The sequence below is a fragment of the Bufo bufo genome, unplaced genomic scaffold (assembly GCF_905171765.1).
Source record: "Bufo bufo unplaced genomic scaffold, aBufBuf1.1, whole genome shotgun sequence".
NCBI lineage: Eukaryota > Metazoa > Chordata > Amphibia > Anura > Bufonidae > Bufo > Bufo bufo.
The window spans coordinates 28,231-50,698 of NW_024400039.1; the positions used below are offsets into that span (position 1 = coordinate 28,231).

Here is a 22,468-nt window from a genome sequence, read left to right on the forward strand (position 1 = left end):
AGCCTTTCTGCACTCACCTCATCTAAATGAGAAACTGCAATGCACCTCTGCTTCTTCACTGCTCTCGCCATTATCCTTTAATAGATCTGTAACTAATTCCAACAAAGGACAGTCTCCCCAGACACCCCAACTTAAGCTTAGTCCACCAACATCTCCATGTCAAACAGTTTTCACCATAGCAAAATATATTGAGATGAGAGGGTTCTTACATATTTTGATGGCTAGCCTGCATTAGTTTTCTTCATAACTCTGCTGATAAAAAAGAATAAAGCAATACAACCCACCTCCCAAAAACATTTCATCCAGTCAAAGTACACCAGCAATTACAGTGAAATATGTGTATATTAATTGTATATTTACCACAGAAAAAAGGTTCCTAGCCATTGTCCGTGAAATCATACATGGTTGCTGTTGAAATCAAGGAGAAGACAAGCGTCCACAACCCACATGATGGAAAACACTGTTGCTCAACAACAATAGTGTATATTACTTGCATTTTGTGGGGGCTGCCTTCCTCAACCACTTTGTCTAGCGGAGAGCCACTCTTGACAAATGGATCTAAAAATATCAAGCTGGAAAAGCCTTTCTGCACTCACCTCATCTAAAAGAGAAACTGCAATGCACCTCTGCTCTCGCCATTATCCTTTAATAGATCTGTAACTAATTCCAACAAAGGACAGTCTCCCCAGACACCCCAACTTAAGCTTAGTCCACCAACATCTCCATGTCAAACTGTTTTCACCATAGCAAAATATATTGTGAGATGAGAGGGTTCTTACATATTTTGATGGCTATCCTGCATTAGTTTTCTTCATAACTCTGCTGATAAAAAAGAATAAAGCAATACAACCCACCTCCCAAAAACATTTCATCAAGTCAAAGTACACCAGCAATTACAGTGAAATATGTGTATATTAATTGTATATTTACCACAGAAAAAAGGTTCCTAGCCATTGTCCGTGAAATCATACATGGTTGCTGTTGAATTGCACTGTTGAAATCAAGGAGAAGACAAGCGTCCACAACCCACATGATGGAAAACACTGTTGCTCAACAACAATAGTGTATATTACTTGCATTTTGTGGGGGCTGCCTTCCTCAACCACTTTGTCAAGCGGAGAGCCACTCTTGACAAATGGATCTGAAAAATATCAAGCTGGAAAAGCCTTTCTGCACTCACCTCATCTAAAAGAGAAACTGCAATGCACCTCTGCTCTCGCCATTATCCTTTAATAGATCTGTAACTAATTCCAACAAAGGACAGTCTCCCCAGACACCCCAACTTAAGCTTAGTCCACCAACATCTCCATGTCAAACAGTTTTCACCATAGCAAAATATATTGAGATGAGAGGGTTCTTACATATTTTGATGGCTAGCCTGCATTAGTTTTCTTCATAACTCTGCTGATAAAAAAGAATAAAGCAATACAACCCACCTCCCAAAAACATTTCATCAAGTCAACGTACACCAGCAATTACAGTGAAATATGTGTATATTAATTGTATATTTACCACAGAAAAAAGGTTCCTAGCCATTGTCCGTGAAATCATACATGGTTGCTGTTGAATTGCACTGTTGAAATCAAGGAGAAGACAAGCGTCCACAACCCACATGATGGAAAACACTGTTGCTCAACAACAATAGTGTATATTACTTGCATTTTGTGGGGGCTGCCTTCCTCAACCACATTGTCGAGCGGAGAGCCACTCTTGACAAATGGATCTGAAAAATATCAAGCTGGAAAAGCCTTTCTGCACTCACCTCATCTAAAAGAGAAACTGCAATGCACCTCTGCTTCTTCACTGCTCTCGCCATTATCCTTTAATAGATCTGTAACTAATTCCAACAAAGGACAGTCTCCCCAGACACCCCAACTTAAGCTTAGTCCACCAACATCTCCATGTCAAACTGTTTTCACCATAGCAAAATATATTGAGATGAGAGGGTTCTTACATATTTTGATGGCTAGCCTGCATTAGTTTTCTTCATAACTCTGCTGATAAAAAAGAATAAAGCAATACAACCCACCTCCCAAAAACATTTCATCAAGTCAAAGTACACCAGCAATTACAGTGAAATATGTGTATATTAATTGTATATTTACCACATAAAAAAGGTTCCTAGCCATTGTCCGTGAAATCATACATGGTTGCTGTTGAAATCAAGGAGAAGACAAGCGTCCACAACCCACATGATGGAAAACACTGTTGCTCAACAACAATAGTGTATATTACTTGCATTTTGTGGGGGCTGCCTTCCTCAACCACTTTGTCAAGCGGAGAGCCACTCTTGACAAATGGATCTGAAAAATATCAAGCTGGAAAAGCCTTTCTGCACTCACCTCATCTAAATGAGAAACTGCAATGCACCTCTGCTTCTTCACTGCTCTCGCCATTATCCTTTAATAGATCTGTAACTAATTCCAACAAAGGACAGTCTCCCCAGACACCCCAACTTAAGCTTAGTCCACCAACATCTCCATGTCAAATTGTTTTCACCATAGCAAAATATATTGAGATGAGAGGGTTCTTACATATTTTGATGGCTAGCCTGCATTAGTTTTCTTCATAACTCTGCTGATAAAAAAGAATAAAGCAATACAACCCACCTCCCAAAAACATTTCATCAAGTCAAAGTACACCAGCAATTACAGTGAAATATGTGTATATTAATTGTATATTTACCACATAAAATAGGTTCCTAGCTATTGTCAGTGAAATCATACATGGTTGCTGTTGAAATCAAGGAGAAGACAAGCGTCCACAACCCACATGATGGAAAACACTGTTGCTCAACAACAATAGTGTATATTACTTGCATTTTGTGGGGGCTGCCTTCCTCAACCACTTTGTCTAGCGGAGAGCCACTCTTGACAAATGGATCTGAAAAATATCAAGCTGGAAAAGCCTTTCTGCACTCACCTCATCTAAAAGAGAAACTGCAATGCACCTCTGCTTCTTCACTGCTCTCGCCATTATCCTTTAATAGATCTGTAACTAATTCCAACAAAGGACAGTCTCCCCAGACACCCCAACTTAAGCTTAGTCCACCAACATCTCCATGTCAAATAGTTTTCACCATAGCAAAATATATTGAGATGAGAGGGTTCTTACATATTTTGATGGCTAGCCTGCATTAGTTTTCTTCATAACTCTGCTGATAAAAAAGAATAAAGCAATACAACCCACCTCCCAAAAACATTTCATCAAGTCAAAGTACACCAGCAATTACAGTGAAATATGTGTATATTAATTGTATATTTACCACATAAAATAGGTTCCTAGCCATTGTCAGTGAAATCATACATGGTTGCTGTTGAAATCAAGGAGAAGACAAGCGTCCACAACCCACATGATGGAAAACACTGTTGCTCAACAACAATAGTGTATATTACTTGCATTTTGTGGGGGCTGCCTTCCTCAACCACTTTGTCTAGCGGAGAGCCACTCTTGACAAATGGATCTGAAAAATATCAAGCTGGAAAAGCCTTTCTGCACTCACCTCATCTAAATGAGAAACTGCAATGCACCTCTGCTTCTTCACTGCTCTCGCCATTATCCTTTAATAGATCTGTAACTAATTCCAACAAAGGACAGTCTCCCCAGACACCCCAACTTAAGCTTAGTCCACCAACATCTCCATGTCAAATTGTTTTCACCATAGCAAAATATATTGAGATGAGAGGGTTCTTACATATTTTGATGGCTAGCCTGCATTAGTTTTCTTCATAACTCTGCTGATAAAAAAGAATAAAGCAATACAACCCACCTCCCAAAAACATTTCATCAAGTCAAAGTACACCAGCAATTACAGTGAAATATGTGTATATTAATTGTATATTTACCACATAAAATAGGTTCCTAGCCATTGTCAGTGAAATCATACATGGTTGCTGTTGAAATCAAGGAGAAGACAAGCGTCCACAACCCACATGATGGAAAACACTGTTGCTCAACAACAATAGTGTATATTACTTGCATTTTGTGGGGGCTGCCTTCCTCAACCACTTTGTCTAGCGGAGAGCCACTCTTGACAAATGGATCTGAAAAATATCAAGCTGGAAAAGCCTTTCTGCACTCACCTCATCTAAAAGAGAAACTGCAATGCACCTCTGCTTCTTCACTGCTCTCGCCATTATCCTTTAATAGATCTGTAACTAATTCCAACAAAGGACAGTCTCCCCAGACACCCCAACTTAAGCTTAGTCCACCAACATCTCCATGTCAAACTGTTTTCACCATAGCAAAATATATTGTGAGGTGAGAGGGTTCTTACATATTTTGATGGCTATCCTGCATTAGTTTTCTTCATAACTCTGCTGATAAAAAAGAATAAAGCAATACAACCCACCTCCCAAAAACATTTCATCAAGTCAACGTACACCAGCAATTACAGTGAAATATGTGTATATTAATTGTATATTTACCACAGAAAAAAGGTTCCTAGCCATTGTCCGTGAAATCATACATGGTTGCTGTTGAATTGCACTGTTGAAATCAAGGAGAAGACAAGCGTCCACAACCCACATGATGGAAAACACTGTTGCTCAACAACAATAGTGTATATTACTTGCATTTTGTGGGGGCTGCCTTCCTCAACCACATTGTCGAGCGGAGAGCCACTCTTGACAAATGGATCTGAAAAATATCAAGCTGGAAAAGCCTTTCTGCACTCACCTCATCTAAAAGAGAAACTGCAATGCACCTCTGCTCTCGCCATTATCCTTTAATAGATCTGTAACTAATTCCAACAAAGGACAGTCTCCCCAGACACCCCAACTTAAGCTTAGTCCACCAACATCTCCATGTCAAACAGTTTTCACCATAGCAAAATATATTGAGATGAGAGGGTTCTTACATATTTTGACGGCTAGCCTGCATTAGTTTTCTTCATAACTCTGCTGATAAAAAAGAATAAAGCAATACAACCCACCTCCCAAAAACATTTCATCAAGTCAACGTACACCAGCAATTACAGTGAAATATGTGTATATTAATTGTATATTATTTACCACAGAAAAAAGGTTCCTAGCCATTGTCAGTGAAATCATACATGGTTGCTGTTGAATTGCACTGTTGAAATCAAGGAGAAGACAAGCGTCCACAACCCACATGATGGAAAACACTGTTGCTCAACAACAATAGTGTATATTACTTGCATTTTGTGGGGGCTGCCTTCCTCAACCACTTTGTCTAGCGGAGAGCCACTCTTGACAAATGGATCTGAAAAATATCAAGCTGGAAAAGCCTTTCTGCACTCACCTCATCTAAAAGAGAAACTGCAATGCACCTCTGCTTCTTCACTGCTCTCGCCATTATCCTTTAATAGATCTGTAACTAATTCCAACAAAGGACAGTCTCCCCAGACACCCCAACTTAAGCTTAGTCCACCAACATCTCCATGTCAAACAGTTTTCACCATAGCAAAATATATTGAGATGAGAGGGTTCTTACATATTTTGATGGCTAGCCTGCATTAGTTTTCTTCATAACTCTGCTGATAAAAAAGAATAAAGCAATACAACCAACCTCCCAAAAACATTTCATCAAGTCAAAGTACACCAGCAATTACAGTGAAATATGTGTATATTAATTGTATATTTACCACATAAAAAAGGTTCCTAGCCATTGTCAGTGAAATCATACATGGTTGCTGTTGAAATCAAGGAGAAGACAAGCGTCCACAACCCACATGATGGAAAACACTGTTGCTCAACAACAATAGTGTATATTACTTGCATTTTGTGGGGGCTGCCTTCCTCAACCACTTTGTCTAGCGGAGAGCCACTCTTGACAAATGGATCTAAAAAATATCAAGCTGGAAAAGCCTTTCTGCACTCACCTCATCTAAAAGAGAAACTGCAATGCACCTCTGCTTCTTCACTGCTCTCGCCATTATCCTTTAATAGATCTGTAACTAATTCCAACAAAGGACAGTCTCCCCAGACACCCCAACTTAAGCTTAGTCCACCAACATCTCCATGTCAAACTGTTTTCACCATAGCAAAATATATTGTGAGATGAGAGGGTTCTTACATATTTTGATGGCTATCCTGCATTAGTTTTCTTCATAACTCTGCTGATAAAAAAGAATAAAGCAATACAACCCACCTCCCAAAAACATTTCATCAAGTCAAAGTACACCAGCAATTACAGTGAAATATGTGTATATTAATTGTATATTTACCACAGAAAAAAGGTTCCTAGCCATTGTCCGTGAAATCATACATGGTTGCTGTTGAATTGCACTGTTGAAATCAAGGAGAAGACAAGCGTCCACAACCCACATGATGGAAAACACTGTTGCTCAACAACAATAGTGTATATTACTTGCATTTTGTGGGGGCTGCCTTCCTCAACCACTTTGTCTAGCGGAGAGCCACTCTTGACAAATGGATCTGAAAAATATCAAGCTGGAAAAGCCTTTCTGCACTCACCTCATCTAAAAGAGAAACTGCAATGCAGCTCTGCTTCTTCACTGCTCTCGCCATTATCCTTTAATAGATCTGTAACTAATTCCAACAAAGGACAGTCTCCCCAGACACCCCAACTTAAGCTTAGTCCACCAACATCTCCATGTCAAACTGTTTTCACCATAGCAAAATATATTGAGATGAGAGGGTTCTTACATATTTTGATGGCTAGCCTGCATTAGTTTTCTTCATAACTCTGCTGATAAAAAAGAATAAAGCAATACAACCCACCTCCCAAAAACATTTCATCAAGTCAAAGTACACCAGCAATTACAGTGAAATATGTGTATATTAATTGTATATTTACCACATAAAAAAGGTTCCTAGCCATTGTCCGTGAAATCATACATGGTTGCTGTTGAAATCAAGGAGAAGACAAGCGTCCACAACCCACATGATGGAAAACACTGTTGCTCAACAACAATAGTGTATATTACTTGCATTTTGTGGGGGCTGCCTTCCTCAACCACTTTGTCTAGCGGAGAGCCACTCTTGACAAATGGATCTGAAAAATATCAAGCTGGAAAAGACTTTCTGCACTCACCTCATCTAAATGAGAATCTGCAATGCACCTCTGCTTCTTCACTGCTCTCGCCATTATCCTTTAATAGATCTGTAACTAATTCCAACAAAGGACAGTCTCCCCAGACACCCCAACTTAAGCTTAGTCCACCAACATCTCCATGTCAAACTGTTTTCACCATAGCAAAATATATTGAGATGAGAGGGTTCTTACATATTTTGATGGCTAGCCTGCATTAGTTTTCTTCATAACTCTGCTGATAAAAAAGAATAAAGCAATACAACCCACCTCCCAAAAACATTTCATCAAGTCAAAGTACACCAGCAATTACAGTGAAATATGTGTATATTAATTGTATATTTACCACATAAAAAAGGTTCCTAGCCATTGTCAGTGAAATCATACATGGTTGCTGTTGAAATCAAGGAGAAGACAAGCGTCCACAACCCACATGATGGAAAACACTGTTGCTCAACAACAATAGTGTATATTACTTGCATTTTGTGGGGGCTGCCTTCCTCAACCACTTTGTCAAGCGGAGAGCCACTCTTGACAAATGGATCTGAAAAATATCAAGCTGGAAAAGCCTTTCTGCACTCACCTCATCTAAATGAGAAACTGCAATGCACCTCTGCTTCTTCACTGCTCTCGCCATTATCCTTTAATAGATCTGTAACTAATTCCAACAAAGGACAGTCTCCCCAGACACCCCAACTTAAGCTTAGTCCACCAACATCTCCATGTCAAACTGTTTTCACCATAGCAAAATATATTGAGATGAGAGGGTTCTTACATATTTTGATGGCTAGCCTGCATTAGTTTTCTTCATAACTCTGCTGATAAAAAAGAATAAAGCAATACAACCCACCTCCCAAAAACATTTCATCAAGTCAAAGTACACCAGCAATTACAGTGAAATATGTGTATATTAATTGTATATTTACCACATAAAAAAGGTTCCTAGCCATTGTCAGTGAAATCATACATGGTTGCTGTTGAAATCAAGGAGAAGACAAGCGTCCACAACCCACATGATGGAAAACACTGTTGCTCAACAACAATAGTGTATATTACTTGCATTTTGTGGGGGCTGCCTTCCTCAACCACTTTGTCTAGCGGAGAGCCACTCTTGACAAATGGATCTAAAAATATCAAGCTGGAAAAGCCTTTCTGCACTCACCTCATCTAAAAGAGAAACTGCAATGCACCTCTGCTTCTTCACTGCTCTCGCCATTATCCTTTAATAGATCTGTAACTAATTCCAACAAAGGACAGTCTCCCCAGACACCCCAACTTAAGCTTAGTCCACCAACATCTCCATGTCAAACTGTTTTCACCATAGCAAAATATATTGTGAGATGAGAGGGTTCTTACATATTTTGATGGCTATCCTGCATTAGTTTTCTTCATAACTCTGCTGATAAAAAAGAATAAAGCAATACAACCCACCTCCCAAAAACATTTCATCAAGTCAACGTACACCAGCAATTACAGTGAAATATGTGTATATTAATTGTATATTTACCACAGAAAAAAGGTTCCTAGCCATTGTCCGTGAAATCATACATGGTTGCTGTTGAATTGCACTGTTGAAATCAAGGAGAAGACAAGCGTCCACAACCCACATGATGGAAAACACTGTTGCTCAACAACAATAGTGTATATTACTTGCATTTTGTGGGGGCTGCCTTCCTCAACCACTTTGTCAAGCGGAGAGCCACTCTTGACAAATGGATCTGAAAAATATCAAGCTGGAAAAGCCTTTCTGCACTCACCTCATCTAAAAGAGAAACTGCAATGCACCTCTGCTTCTTCACTGCTCTCGCCATTATCCTTTAATAGATCTGTAACTAATTCCAACAAAGGACAGTCTCCCCAGACACCCCAACTTAAGCTTAGTCCACCAACATCTCCATGTCAAACTGTTTTCACCATAGCAAAATATATTGAGATGAGAGGGTTCTTACATATTTTGATGGCTAGCCTGCATTAGTTTTCTTCATAACTCTGCTGATAAAAAAGAATAAAGCAATACAACCCACCTCCCAAAAACATTTCATCAAGTCAAAGTACACCAGCAATTACAGTGAAATATGTGTATATTAATTGTATATTTACCACATAAAAAAGGTTCCTAGCCATTGTCAGTGAAATCATACATGGTTGCTGTTGAAATCAAGGAGAAGACAAGCGTCCACAACCCACATGATGGAAAACACTGTTGCTCAACAACAATAGTGTATATTACTTGCATTTTGTGGGGGCTGCCTTCCTCAACCACTTTGTCTAGCGGAGAGCCACTCTTGACAAATGGATCTGAAAAATATCAAGCTGGAAAAGCCTTTCTGCACTCACCTCATCTAAATGAGAAACTGCAATGCACCTCTGCTTCTTCACTGCTCTCGCCATTATCCTTTAATAGATCTGTAACTAATTCCAACAAAGGACAGTCTCCCCAGACACCCCAACTTAAGCTTAGTCCACCAACATCTCCATGTCAAATTGTTTTCACCATAGCAAAATATATTGAGATGAGAGGGTTCTTACATATTTTGATGGCTATCCTGCATTAGTTTTCTTCATAACTCTGCTGATAAAAAAGAATAAAGCAATACAACCCACCTCCCAAAAACATTTAATCGAGTCAACGTACACCAGCAATTACAGTGAAATATGTGTATATTAATTGTATATTTACCACATAAAAAAGGTTCCTAGCCATTGTCAGTGAAATCATACATGGTTGCTGTTGAAATCAAGGAGAAGACAAGCGTCCACAACCCACATGATGGAAAACACTGTTGCTCAACAACAATAGTGTATATTACTTGCATTTTGTGGGGGCTGCCTTCCTCAACCACTTTGTCTAGCGGAGAGCCACTCTTGACAAATGGATCTGAAAAATATCAAGCTGGAAAAGCCTTTCTGCACTCACCTCATCTAAAAGAGAAACTGCAATGCACCTCTGCTTCTTCACTGCTCTCGCCATTATCCTTTAATAGATCTGTAACTAATTCCAACAAAGGACAGTCTCCCCAGACACCCCAACTTAAGCTTAGTCCACCAACATCTCCATGTCAAACAGTTTTCACCATAGCAAAATATATTGTGAGATGAGAGGGTTCTTACATATTTTGATGGCTATCCTGCATTAGTTTTCTTCATAACTCTGCTGATAAAAAAGAATAAAGCAATACAACCCACCTCCCAAAAACATTTCATCAAGTCAACGTACACCAGCAATTACAGTGAAATATGTGTATATTAATTGTATATTTACCACAGAAAAAAGGTTCCTAGCCATTGTCCGTGAAATCATACATGGTTGCTGTTGAATTGCACTGTTGAAATCAAGGAGAAGACAAGCGTCCACAACCCACATGATGGAAAACACTGTTGCTCAACAACAATAGTGTATATTACTTGCATTTTGTGGGGGCTGCCTTCCTCAACCACTTTGTCAAGCGGAGAGCCACTCTTGACAAATGGATCTGAAAAATATCAAGCTGGAAAAGCCTTTCTGCACTCACCTCATCTAAAAGAGAAACTGCAATGCACCTCTGCTTCTTCACTGCTCTCGCCATTATCCTTTAATAGATCTGTAACTAATTCCAACAAAGGACAGTCTCCCCAGACACCCCAACTTAAGCTTAGTCCACCAACATCTCCATGTCAAACAGTTTTCACCATAGCAAAATATATTGAGATGAGAGGGTTCTTACATATTTTGATGGCTAGCCTGCATTAGTTTTCTTCATAACTCTGCTGATAAAAAAGAATAAAGCAATACAACCCACCTCCCAAAAACATTTCATCAAGTCAAAGTACACCAGCAATTACAGTGAAATATGTGTATATTAATTGTATATTTACCACATAAAAAAGGTTCCTAGCCATTGTCAGTGAAATCATACATGGTTGCTGTTGAAATCAAGGAGAAGACAAGCGTCCACAACCCACATGATGGAAAACACTGTTGCTCAACAACAATAGTGTATATTACTTGCATTTTGTGGGGGCTGCCTTCCTCAACCACTTTGTCTAGCGGAGAGCCACTCTTGACAAATGGATCTGAAAAATATCAAGCTGGAAAAGCCTTTCTGCACTCACCTCATCTAAAAGAGAAACTGCAATGCACCTCTGCTTCTTCACTGCTCTCGCCATTATCCTTTAATAGATCTGTAACTAATTCCAACAAAGGACAGTCTCCCCAGACACCCCAACTTAAGCTTAGTCCACCAACATCTCCATGTCAAACAGTTTTCACCATAGCAAAATATATTGAGATGAGAGGGTTCTTACATATTTTGATGGCTATCCTGCATTAGTTTTCTTCATAACTCTGCTGATAAAAAAGAATAAAGCAATACAACCCACCTCCCAAAAACATTTAATCGAGTCAACGTACACCAGCAATTACAGTGAAATATGTGTATATTAATTGTATATTTACCACATAAAAAAGGTTCCTAGCCATTGTCAGTGAAATCATACATGGTTGCTGTTGAAATCAAGGAGAAGACAAGCGTCCACAACCCACATGATGGAAAACACTGTTGCTCAACAACAATAGTGTATATTACTTGCATTTTGTGGGGGCTGCCTTCCTCAACCACTTTGTCTAGCGGAGAGCCACTCTTGACAAATGGATCTGAAAAATATCAAGCTGGAAAAGCCTTTCTGCACTCACCTCATCTAAAAGAGAAACTGCAATGCACCTCTGCTTCTTCACTGCTCTCGCCATTATCCTTTAATAGATCTGTAACTAATTCCAACAAAGGACAGTCTCCCCAGACACCCCAACTTAAGCTTAGTCCACCAACATCTCCATGTCAAACAGTTTTCACCATAGCAAAATATATTGAGATGAGAGGGTTCTTACATATTTTGATGGCTAGCCTGCATTAGTTTTCTTCATAACTCTGCTGATAAAAAAGAATAAAGCAATACAACCCACCTCCCAAAAACATTTCATCAAGTCAAAGTACACCAGCAATTACAGTGAAATATGTGTATATTAATTGTATATTTACCACATAAAATAGGTTCCTAGCCATTGTCAGTGAAATCATACATGGTTGCTGTTGAAATCAAGGAGAAGACAAGCGTCCACAACCCACATGATGGAAAACACTGTTGCTCAACAACAATAGTGTATATTACTTGCATTTTGTGGGGGCTGCCTTCCTCAACCACTTTGTCTAGCGGAGAGCCACTCTTGACAAATGGATCTAAAAAATATCAAGCTGGAAAAGCCTTTCTGCACTCACCTCATCTAAAAGAGAAACTGCAATGCACCTCTGCTTCTTCACTGCTCTCGCCATTATCCTTTAATAGATCTGTAACTAATTCCAACAAAGGACAGTCTCCCCAGACACCCCAACTTAAGCTTAGTCCACCAACATCTCCATGTCAAACTGTTTTCACCATAGCAAAATATATTGTGAGATGAGAGGGTTCTTACATATTTTGATGGCTATCCTGCATTAGTTTTCTTCATAACTCTGCTGATAAAAAAGAATAAAGCAATACAACCCACCTCCCAAAAACATTTCATCAAGTCAACGTACACCAGCAATTACAGTGAAATATGTGTATATTAATTGTATATTTACCACAGAAAAAAGGTTCCTAGCCATTGTCCGTGAAATCATACATGGTTGCTGTTGAATTGCACTGTTGAAATCAAGGAGAAGACAAGCGTCCACAACCCACATGATGGAAAACACTGTTGCTCAACAACAATAGTGTATATTACTTGCATTTTGTGGGGGCTGCCTTCCTCAACCACTTTGTCTAGCGGAGAGCCACTCTTGACAAATGGATCTGAAAAATATCAAGCTGGAAAAGCCTTTCTGCACTCACCTCATCTAAAAGAGAAACTGCAATGCACCTCTGCTCTCGCCATTATCCTTTAATAGATCTGTAACTAATTCCAACAAAGGACAGTCTCCCCAGACACCCCAACTTAAGCTTAGTCCACCAACATCTCCATGTCAAACTGTTTTCACCATAGCAAAATATATTGAGATGAGAGGGTTCTTACATATTTTGATGGCTATCCTGCATTAGTTTTCTTCATAACTCTGCTGATAAAAAAGAATAAAGCAATACAACCCACCTCCCAAAAACATTTCATCAAGTCAACGTACACCAGCAATTACAGTGAAATATGTGTATATTAATTGTATATTTACCACATAAAAAAGGTTCCTAGCCATTGTCAGTGAAATCATACATGGTTGCTGTTGAAATCAAGGAGAAGACAAGCGTCCACAACCCACATGATGGAAAACACTGTTGCTCAACAACAATAGTGTATATTACTTGCATTTTGTGGGGGCTGCCTTCCTCAACCACTTTGTCAAGCGGAGAGCCACTCTTGACAAATGGATCTGAAAAATATCAAGCTGGAAAAGCCTTTCTGCACTCACCTCATCTAAAAGAGAAACTGCAATGCACCTCTGCTTCTTCACTGCTCTCGCCATTATCCTTTAATAGATCTGTAACTAATTCCAACAAAGGACAGTCTCCCCAGACACCCCAACTTAAGCTTAGTCCACCAACATCTCCATGTCAAACTGTTTTCACCATAGCAAAATATATTGAGATGAGAGGGTTCTTACATATTTTGATGGCTAGCCTGCATTAGTTTTCTTCATAACTCTGCTGATAAAAAAGAATAAAGCAATACAACCCACCTCCCAAAAACATTTCATCAAGTCAAAGTACACCAGCAATTACAGTGAAATATGTGTATATTAATTGTATATTTACCACATAAAAAAGGTTCCTAGCCATTGTCAGTGAAATCATACATGGTTGCTGTTGAAATCAAGGAGAAGACAAGCGTCCACAACCCACATGATGGAAAACACTGTTGCTCAACAACAATAGTGTATATTACTTGCATTTTGTGGGGGCTGCCTTCCTCAACCACTTTGTCTAGCGGAGAGCCACTCTTGACAAATGGATCTGAAAAATATCAAGCTGGAAAAGCCTTTCTGCACTCACCTCATCTAAAAGAGAAACTGCAATGCACCTCTGCTCTCGCCATTATCCTTTAATAGATCTGTAACTAATTCCAACAAAGGACAGTCTCCCCAGACACCCCAACTTAAGCTTAGTCCACCAACATCTCCATGTCAAACTGTTTTCACCATAGCAAAATATATTGAGATGAGAGGGTTCTTACATATTTTGATGGCTATCCTGCATTAGTTTTCTTCATAACTCTGCTGATAAAAAAGAATAAAGCAATACAACCCACCTCCCAAAAACATTTCATCGAGTCAACGTACACCAGCAATTACAGTGAAATATGTGTATATTAATTGTATATTTACCACATAAAAAAGGTTCCTAGCCATTGTCAGTGAAATCATACATGGTTGCTGTTGAAATCAAGGAGAAGACAAGCGTCCACAACCCACATGATGGAAAACACTGTTGCTCAACAACAATAGTGTATATTACTTGCATTTTGTGGGGGCTGCCTTCCTCAACCACTTTGTCTAGCGGAGAGCCACTCTTGACAAATGGATCTGAAAAATATCAAGCTGGAAAAGCCTTTCTGCACTCACCTCATCTAAAAGAGAAACTGCAATGCACCTCTGCTTCTTCACTGCTCTCGCCATTATACTTTAATAGATCTGTAACTAATTCCAACAAAGGACAGTCTCCCCAGACACCCCAACTTAAGCTTAGTCCACCAACATCTCCATGTCAAACTGTTTTCACCATAGCAAAATATATTGAGATGAGAGGGTTCTTACATATTTTGATGGCTAGCCTGCATTAGTTTTCTTCATAACTCTGCTGATAAAAAAGAATAAAGCAATACAACCCACCTCCCAAAAACATTTCATCAAGTCAAAGTACACCAGCAATTACAGTGAAATATGTGTATATTAATTGTATATTTACCACATAAAAAAGGTTCCTAGCCATTGTCAGTGAAATCATACATGGTTGCTGTTGAAATCAAGGAGAAGACAAGCGTCCACAACCCACATGATGGAAAACACTGTTGCTCAACAACAATAGTGTATATTACTTGCATTTTGTGGGGGCTGCCTTCCTCAACCACTTTGTCTAGCGGAGAGCCACTCTTGACAAATGGATCTGAAAAATATCAAGCTGGAAAAGCCTTTCTGCACTCACCTCATCTAAAAGAGAAACTGCAATGCACCTCTGCTCTCGCCATTATCCTTTAATAGATCTGTAACTAATTCCAACAAAGGACAGTCTCCCCAGACACCCCAACTTAAGCTTAGTCCACCAACATCTCCATGTCAAACTGTTTTCACCATAGCAAAATATATTGAGATGAGAGGGTTCTTACATATTTTGATGGCTAGCCTGCATTAGTTTTCTTCATAACTCTGCTGATAAAAAAGAATAAAGCAATACAACCCACCTCCCAAAAACATTTAATCGAGTCAACGTACACCAGCAATTACAGTGAAATATGTGTATATTAATTGTATATTTACCACATAAAAAAGGTTCCTAGCCATTGTCAGTGAAATCATACATGGTTGCTGTTGAAATCAAGGAGAAGACAAGCGTCCACAACCCACATGATGGAAAACACTGTTGCTCAACAACAATAGTGTATATTACTTGCATTTTGTGGGGGCTGCCTTCCTCAACCACTTTGTCTAGCGGAGAGCCACTCTTGACAAATGGATCTGAAAAATATCAAGCTGGAAAAGCCTTTCTGCACTCACCTCATCTAAAAGAGAAACTGCAATGCACCTCTGCTTCTTCACTGCTCTCGCCATTATCCTTTAATAGATCTGTAACTAATTCCAACAAAGGACAGTCTCCCCAGACACCCCAACTTAAGCTTAGTCCACCAACATCTCCATGTCAAACAGTTTTCACCATAGCAAAATATATTGAGATGAGAGGGTTCTTACATATTTTGATGGCTAGCCTGCATTAGTTTTCTTCATAACTCTGCTGATAAAAAAGAATAAAGCAATACAACCCACCTCCCAAAAACATTTCATCAAGTCAAAGTACACCAGCAATTACAGTGAAATATGTGTATATTAATTGTATATTTACCACATAAAAAAGGTTCCTAGCCATTGTCAGTGAAATCATACATGGTTGCTGTTGAAATCAAGGAGAAGACAAGCGTCCACAACCCACATGATGGAAAACACTGTTGCTCAACAACAATAGTGTATATTACTTGCATTTTGTGGGGGCTGCCTTCCTCAACCACTTTGTCTAGCGGAGAGCCACTCTTGACAAATGGATCTGAAAAATATCAAGCTGGAAAAGCCTTTCTGCACTCACCTCATCTAAAAGAGAAACTGCAATGCACCTCTGCTTCTTCACTGCTCTCGCCATTATACTTTAATAGATCTGTAACTAATTCCAACAAAGGACAGTCTCCCCAGACACCCCAACTTAAGCTTAGTCCACCAACATCTCCATGTCAAACTGTTTTCACCATAGCAAAATATATTGTGAGGTGAGAGGGTTCTTACATATTTTGATGGCTATCCTGCATTAGTTTTCTTCATAACTCTGCTGATAAAAAAGAATAAAGCAATACAACCCACCTCCCAAAAACATTTCATCAAGTCAAAGTACACCAGCAATTACAGTGAAATATGTGTATATTAATTGTATATTTACCACAGAAAAAAGGTTCCTAGCCATTGTCCGTGAAATCATACATGGTTGCTGTTGAATTGCACTGTTGAAATCAAGGAGAAGACAAGCGTCCACAACCCACATGATGGAAAAAGGAGACTTTTGTATTACTTACCAGTAAAGTCTCCTCTGCTTCTTCACTGCTCTCGCCATTATACTTTAATAGATCTGTAACTAATTCCAACAAAGGACAGTCTCCCCAGACACCCCAACTTAAGCTTAGTCCACCAACATCTCCATGTCAAACTGTTTTCACCATAGCAAAATATATTGTGAGGTGAGAGGGTTCTTACATATTTTGATGGCTATCCTGCATTAGTTTTCTTCATAACTCTGCTGATAAAAAAGAATAAAGCAATACAACCCACCTCCCAAAAACATTTCATCAAGTCAAAGTACACCAGCAATTACAGTGAAATATGTGTATATTAATTGTATATTTACCACAGAAAAAAGGTTCCTAGCCATTGTCCGTGAAATCATACATGGTTGCTGTTGAATTGCACTGTTGAAATCAAGGAGAAGACAAGCGTCCACAACCCACATGATGGAAAAAGGAGACTTTTGTATTACTTACCAGTAAAGTCTCTTTCTCGCTCTTCCTTGGGGGACACAGGAAACCATGGGTATAGCTCTGCTCCCTAGGAGGCGTGACACTAAGTGAAAGCTGTAAGCCCCTCCTCCATCAGCTATACCCTTCAGCCTGGAGAAGAGACTGCCAGTTGCGTGTCCAAGTAGTGAAAGATAACCACCAACCGGAAAAAGAACCGTCAAGCCCCAACGGGGGCAACCAAGCCGGAACCACAACTGTAAACCCAAATGAAGGGCGGGTGCTGTGTCCCCCAAGGAAGAGCGAGAAAGAGACTTTACTGGTAAGTAATACAAAAGTCTCCTTTTCTCGCCCATATTCCTTGGGGGACACAGGAAACCATGGGACGTTCCAGAGCAGTCCCAGAAGGGAGGGACCAGAACAAACTAGACCAACACCGGAGGCATCAATCAACTGCCGCCTGCAACACCAGACGGCCTAAAGCAGCGTCAGCCGACGCATGAGTATGCACCCTGTAGAACTTGGTGAAGGTGTGCAAGGAGGACCAAGTGGCCGCCTTGCAAATCTGCTCCGTAGAAGCCCGATTTCTCTGAGCCCAGGAAGCCCCGACCGCTCTAGTGGAATGAGCGGTAACACCGAGGGGCGGAACCTTGCCCTTGGCGAGATAAGCCTCAGTAACAGCCATCTTGACAAAACGGGCGATAGCAACTTTGGATGCCGCCAACCCTCTGCGCGACCCCTCCGGAACCACAAAGAGCGAGTCAGTACGCCTGAAAGAGCTGGTTACCTCCAGGTAAACCTTGAGCGCCCTGACAACGTCCAGGCGATGAAGTTCCCTCTCCCTAGGGTGGGAAGGGGAAGGACACAAAGAGGGGAGAACGATGTCCTCGTTCAGATGAAAGGCGGAGACCACCTTAGGAAGGAAGGAAGGGACCGGACGAAGAACTACCTTGTCCTGGTGGAACACAAGGAAAGGTTCCAGACAGGAGAGTGCAGCCAATTCGGACACCCTCCGAAGAGAGGTGACGGCTACAAGGAAAATAACCTTGCAGGACAGAAGTCGCAAGGAAACCGTCCGCAGAGGCTCGAAAGGAGAAGCCTGGAGCGCTGAGAGAACCAGGTTCAGGTCCCAGGGCGGTACCGGAGGCCGGTACGGGGGAACCGCGTGAGCCACGCCCTGAAGGAAGGTCTTGACAGGACCAAGGGGGGCCAGTGGGCGCTGAAACAAAATGGACAGCGCAGACACCTGACCCTTCAAAGAACTAAGACCCAGACCTTGGGCAAGTCCGCTCTGCAGGAAGGACAAAACGGTGGGGAGAGAAAAGCGGAGCGGAGGAATCCCTAGATCGGCACAGAACCCCAAATAGGTCCTCCAGGTCCTATAATAGATCCTAGAAGAGGACGGCTTACGGGCGCGGATCATGGTGCGGACGACGTCCGCAGAAAAACCCCTACGTGTCAGGACGGTGGTCTCAACAACCACGCCGTCAAACGTAGGGACCTTAAACGCGGGTGGAAGATCGGTCCCTGAGAGAGAAGATCTTCCCTGGCGGGCAGCGGCCAGGGCGCATCTGCCAGGAGCAGCATGAGGTCGGCATACCAAGACCGGCGGGGCCAGTCCGGAGCGACCAGAATCACCGAGACGCCTTCCGCCGCGATCTTCCGAAGGACCTTGGGCAGGAGTGGGATGGGAGGGAATATGTATGGACGCGCGAAGCCTCGCCAAGGAAGAACGAGGGCGTCGGCTCCGCAAGCTCCCGGATCCCTGGACAGATAGGCGGGGACCTTGTGATTGAACTTGGAGGCCATGAGGTCCACGTCCGGTATGCCCCAACGAAGGCAAATGGCCTCGAATACCTCCGGGTGAAGAGACCACTCGCCGGGGTCGACAGTGGTGCGACTGAGGAAGTCCGCCGCCCAATTGTCCACCCCTGGAATAAAAATTGCCGATAGGGCCGGGACGTGGGCTTCCGCCCAACGGAGAATGCTGGAGACCTCCCTCATTGCAGCAGCGCTGCGAGTGCCCCCCTGGTGGTTTATGTACGCCACAGCCGTGGCGTTGTCCGATTGTACACGAACTGGATGACCCTTCAACAGATGAGTCCAGTGTCGTAGAGACAAAAGGGCCGCTCTCAGCTCCAGGACATTGATCGAGAGTTTGGACTCCAATGGAGACCAAATGCCCTGGACGGATCGGGGAGGAAACACGCCTCCCCAGCCCAAGAGACTGGCATCGGTTGTAACCACCAACCAGTTGAGTGGCAGAAAAGACCTGCCCAGAAGAGGGGACTGTAACCACCAGCGGAGAGATGACCTCACCGGAGGCGATAGATGGAAGGGATGATCCAGAGACTGCGGCGATTTGTCCCAGGAGGAGAGGATCGCCCGTTGGAGAGGGCGGGAGTGAAACTGCGCAAACGGGATCGCCTCGAAGCAGGCAACCATCTGCCCCAAGACCCGCATGCAGAAGCGGAAGGACGGTCGACGGTGGAGAAGGAGACCCCGAACCGCCCCACGGCGGATCAGACGTTTTTCCGAGGGAAGACGTACTTCCGCCGCTCCCGTGTCTAAAAGCATTCCCAGGAAGACCAGTTGTCTGGAGGGGGGAAGGGAGGACTTGGGGAAGTTGATGACCCAACCGAACCTCGTCAGAGTCTCTAGAGTGAGATCCACGCTGGCAACCGCTTGAGAAAGGGACGGAGCCTTGATGAGGATATCGTCCAAGTACGGTAGCAGAAAAACACCCCTGGAACGGAGTAAGGCCAAAACCGGGGCCAGGACCTTGGTGAACACCCGGGGGGCTGTTGCCAGCCCAAAGGTAAGGGCGACAAACTGGAAGTGGAGGTCCCCCACGGCGAACCGGAGGAAGCGATGGTGACACCGGGCTACCGGAACATGGAGGTAGGCATCCTGTATATCGATGGAAGACATGAAATCTCCCTGCTCCAGGGAAGCCACCGCGGAACGGAGGGACTCCATCCGAAACCGTCGAAGGAGGAGAAAACGGTTGAGCTTTTTGAGGTCCAAAATGGGCCGCATGGAACCTCCCTTCTTGGGAACTACAAAGAGGTTCGAGTAGAACCCTTGGAACCTTTCTTCTAGAGGAACGGGGGTAATCACCCCCCTGTCCAGTAAGGCTTGAACGGCCGCGGAGAACGCAACCGCGCGTTTCGGGTCCCGTGGCAGGCGGGAGCGAAAGAACCGATCTGGAGGGAAGGATGCAAATTCGATTTTGTATCCGGAGCACACAATTTCGAGGGCCCAGGCGTCGGAGACGTGAGCCAACCAGACGTCCCTGAAAAGGAGGAGCCGGCCCCCCACCCGGGTGGGTGGGGGCGCGCCTTCAGGCAGAGGATTGCTTTGCTGCGGGTGTGCGGGCAGCCTGCGGCTTGCGCCAGGAGGGCTGCGCCCGAAAAAACGGCTTCCTATGCTTATCCTGGGGAGGAGCCGAAGCGGCAGCTGTGGTGGGAGCCCCAGAGGCCCTGCGGGAGGACCGAAAACGAGACGCACCAGGGCGTCCGCGGGGGGCGCCCCTGGCTTGGGGTTGAGGAAGATGGGTGCTTTTACCACCCGTGGCCTCCGAAATAAGTTCGTCTAGGCGGACCCCGAAAAGGCGGGAACCCGCAAACGGTAGCCCCGCCAAGGAACGTTTGGAGGCAGCGTCCGCTTTCCAAACCTTCAGCCAGAGCTCCCTCCTGACGGAAACTGCCAGGGCGGAGGAGCGTGCAATAAGGGCTCCCGCATCAAGGGAGGCCTCACAAACAAAATTCCCGGCCCGAACAATAAGCTGGGCCAAGGAACGCAGGTCCTGGATAGGGACGTCCGAGTCCAACTCCTGTTCCAGCTGCGCACCCCAAGCAGAGATTGCTTTCCCTGCCCAAGCAGAGGCAAAAACCGGTCTGAGAGCAGAACCGGAGGCAGCAAAAATGCCCTTAGAAAGGGTCTCCATGCGACGGTCCTCCGCTGACTGAAGAGAGGACCCGTCGGGAACAGGGATGGCCGTGTTCTTCGACAGCCGGGCCACAGGGGGGTCCACCTTGGGTGGGGAAGACCATGTGGCCACGACATCTGCTGGAAAAGGATAGCAAATGTCCAGCTTCTTGGGGTTGACAAAACGGGCGTCCGGTCGAGCCCAAGCCTTAGACACCACAGAGGAGAAATCAGAGTGGATTGGAAAGACTTTTGAGACCTGCCTGGGTCTGATAAATGAGACGCTAGCTGCGTCCGAGCTAGGGGGATCATCCTGCACCTTAAAGGTGTCACGAATATCAGAGATGAGTTGACCCATCGCTGAGGCTAGCTTGGACGGCAGGGCCGAGTCCATTTCCAAATCTGAAACCGCCAATTCACCTTCAGAGAGCGAATCCTTTGGAGAGGAGAGGCTCGTCTGGGTGCGCACGCGTGGCGGGGAGAGGGAGGCATCCGAGGAGGAGGCTCGCTCTACTCTAATACGCTTCTGAGAGTGCCTAGCTCGGGAGGGGTCACTAAAGGAGAGTGAACCCGCTGCAGCGGCAGAAGCGGTGGACCCGGAGGGCGCGACAGTAAGAGTGGCGTCCTGCGGGGTAGGCGGCCTGTCTATTAGGCGGCCCACGACATGAGTGAGGCTTTCCACGGCCTGGGACAGGGATCTAGCCCAGTCAGGCGGGTCAGAGGCAGCAGGGAGCGACACAGCGGGCGACTGAGGCTGCGGTGGAGCCCGACATGCAGTACAGTGCGGATCAGACTGCCCCCGGGGAAAGGGTTCCCTACAAGCAGTACAGGCATGGTACCAAGGCTTGGCGGCTGCAGAAGGGTCTGACATGGTGGAACAAAGATGTTGCACTTAAAGTGGGGGACCCCAAGGAAAGAAACGGGGATAACACCCAAGCGACAGTACTGTGGCACGGAGGGGGTTAAAAGTCCTACCAGACCCGGATGATGCAAGCGGCAGCGGTAAGGGGAACAGACTGAGGAGGCTGTGGAGGAGAGGCAGCAGCACCGGCTTCGGATCGCACTGCAGAGAGGATTCCACGCAGCACTGTGCGATGAACCCGGAAGTAGCGGAGCGCATGTAGGAAGCTCCGCCCCCTCCCTGCCGCTCTGAAGCAGAGCCGCGCGCGCGCGGCAAAATGATCTTAACCCCCAAGGCTGATGAAGTGCCGGCCTGAAATGGCGCCGTTCACGCCAAGAAAGCGGCCCCCTCCGCGCCTGGATGTGGCAGAAGGCAGCGTCCCTGCCAAGGACCTGCCCAGATAAACTCCCCTGCCC

General features: G+C 43.8%; 1 long non-coding RNA gene across 3 annotated transcripts; it reads right to left on the reverse strand.

The window, feature by feature from the left end:
* Positions 1–416: 416 nt before the first annotated feature.
* On the reverse strand, positions 417–16,770 carry LOC120983142. Of its 3 annotated transcripts, XR_005775050.1 has the most exons (5): positions 14,608–16,770; positions 13,459–14,038; positions 7,626–12,889; positions 3,503–4,705; positions 417–1,180 (listed from the first exon to the last, which is right to left on the reverse strand). It is a non-coding gene; the product is annotated as an uncharacterized LOC120983142 (long non-coding RNA). The 3 variants fall into 3 exon arrangements; XR_005775049.1 differs by having other exon boundaries at positions 417–1,208; positions 4,111–4,705; positions 7,626–14,038; XR_005775048.1 differs by having other exon boundaries at positions 7,626–14,038.
* Between the last annotated feature and the right edge of the window lie 5,698 nt (positions 16,771–22,468).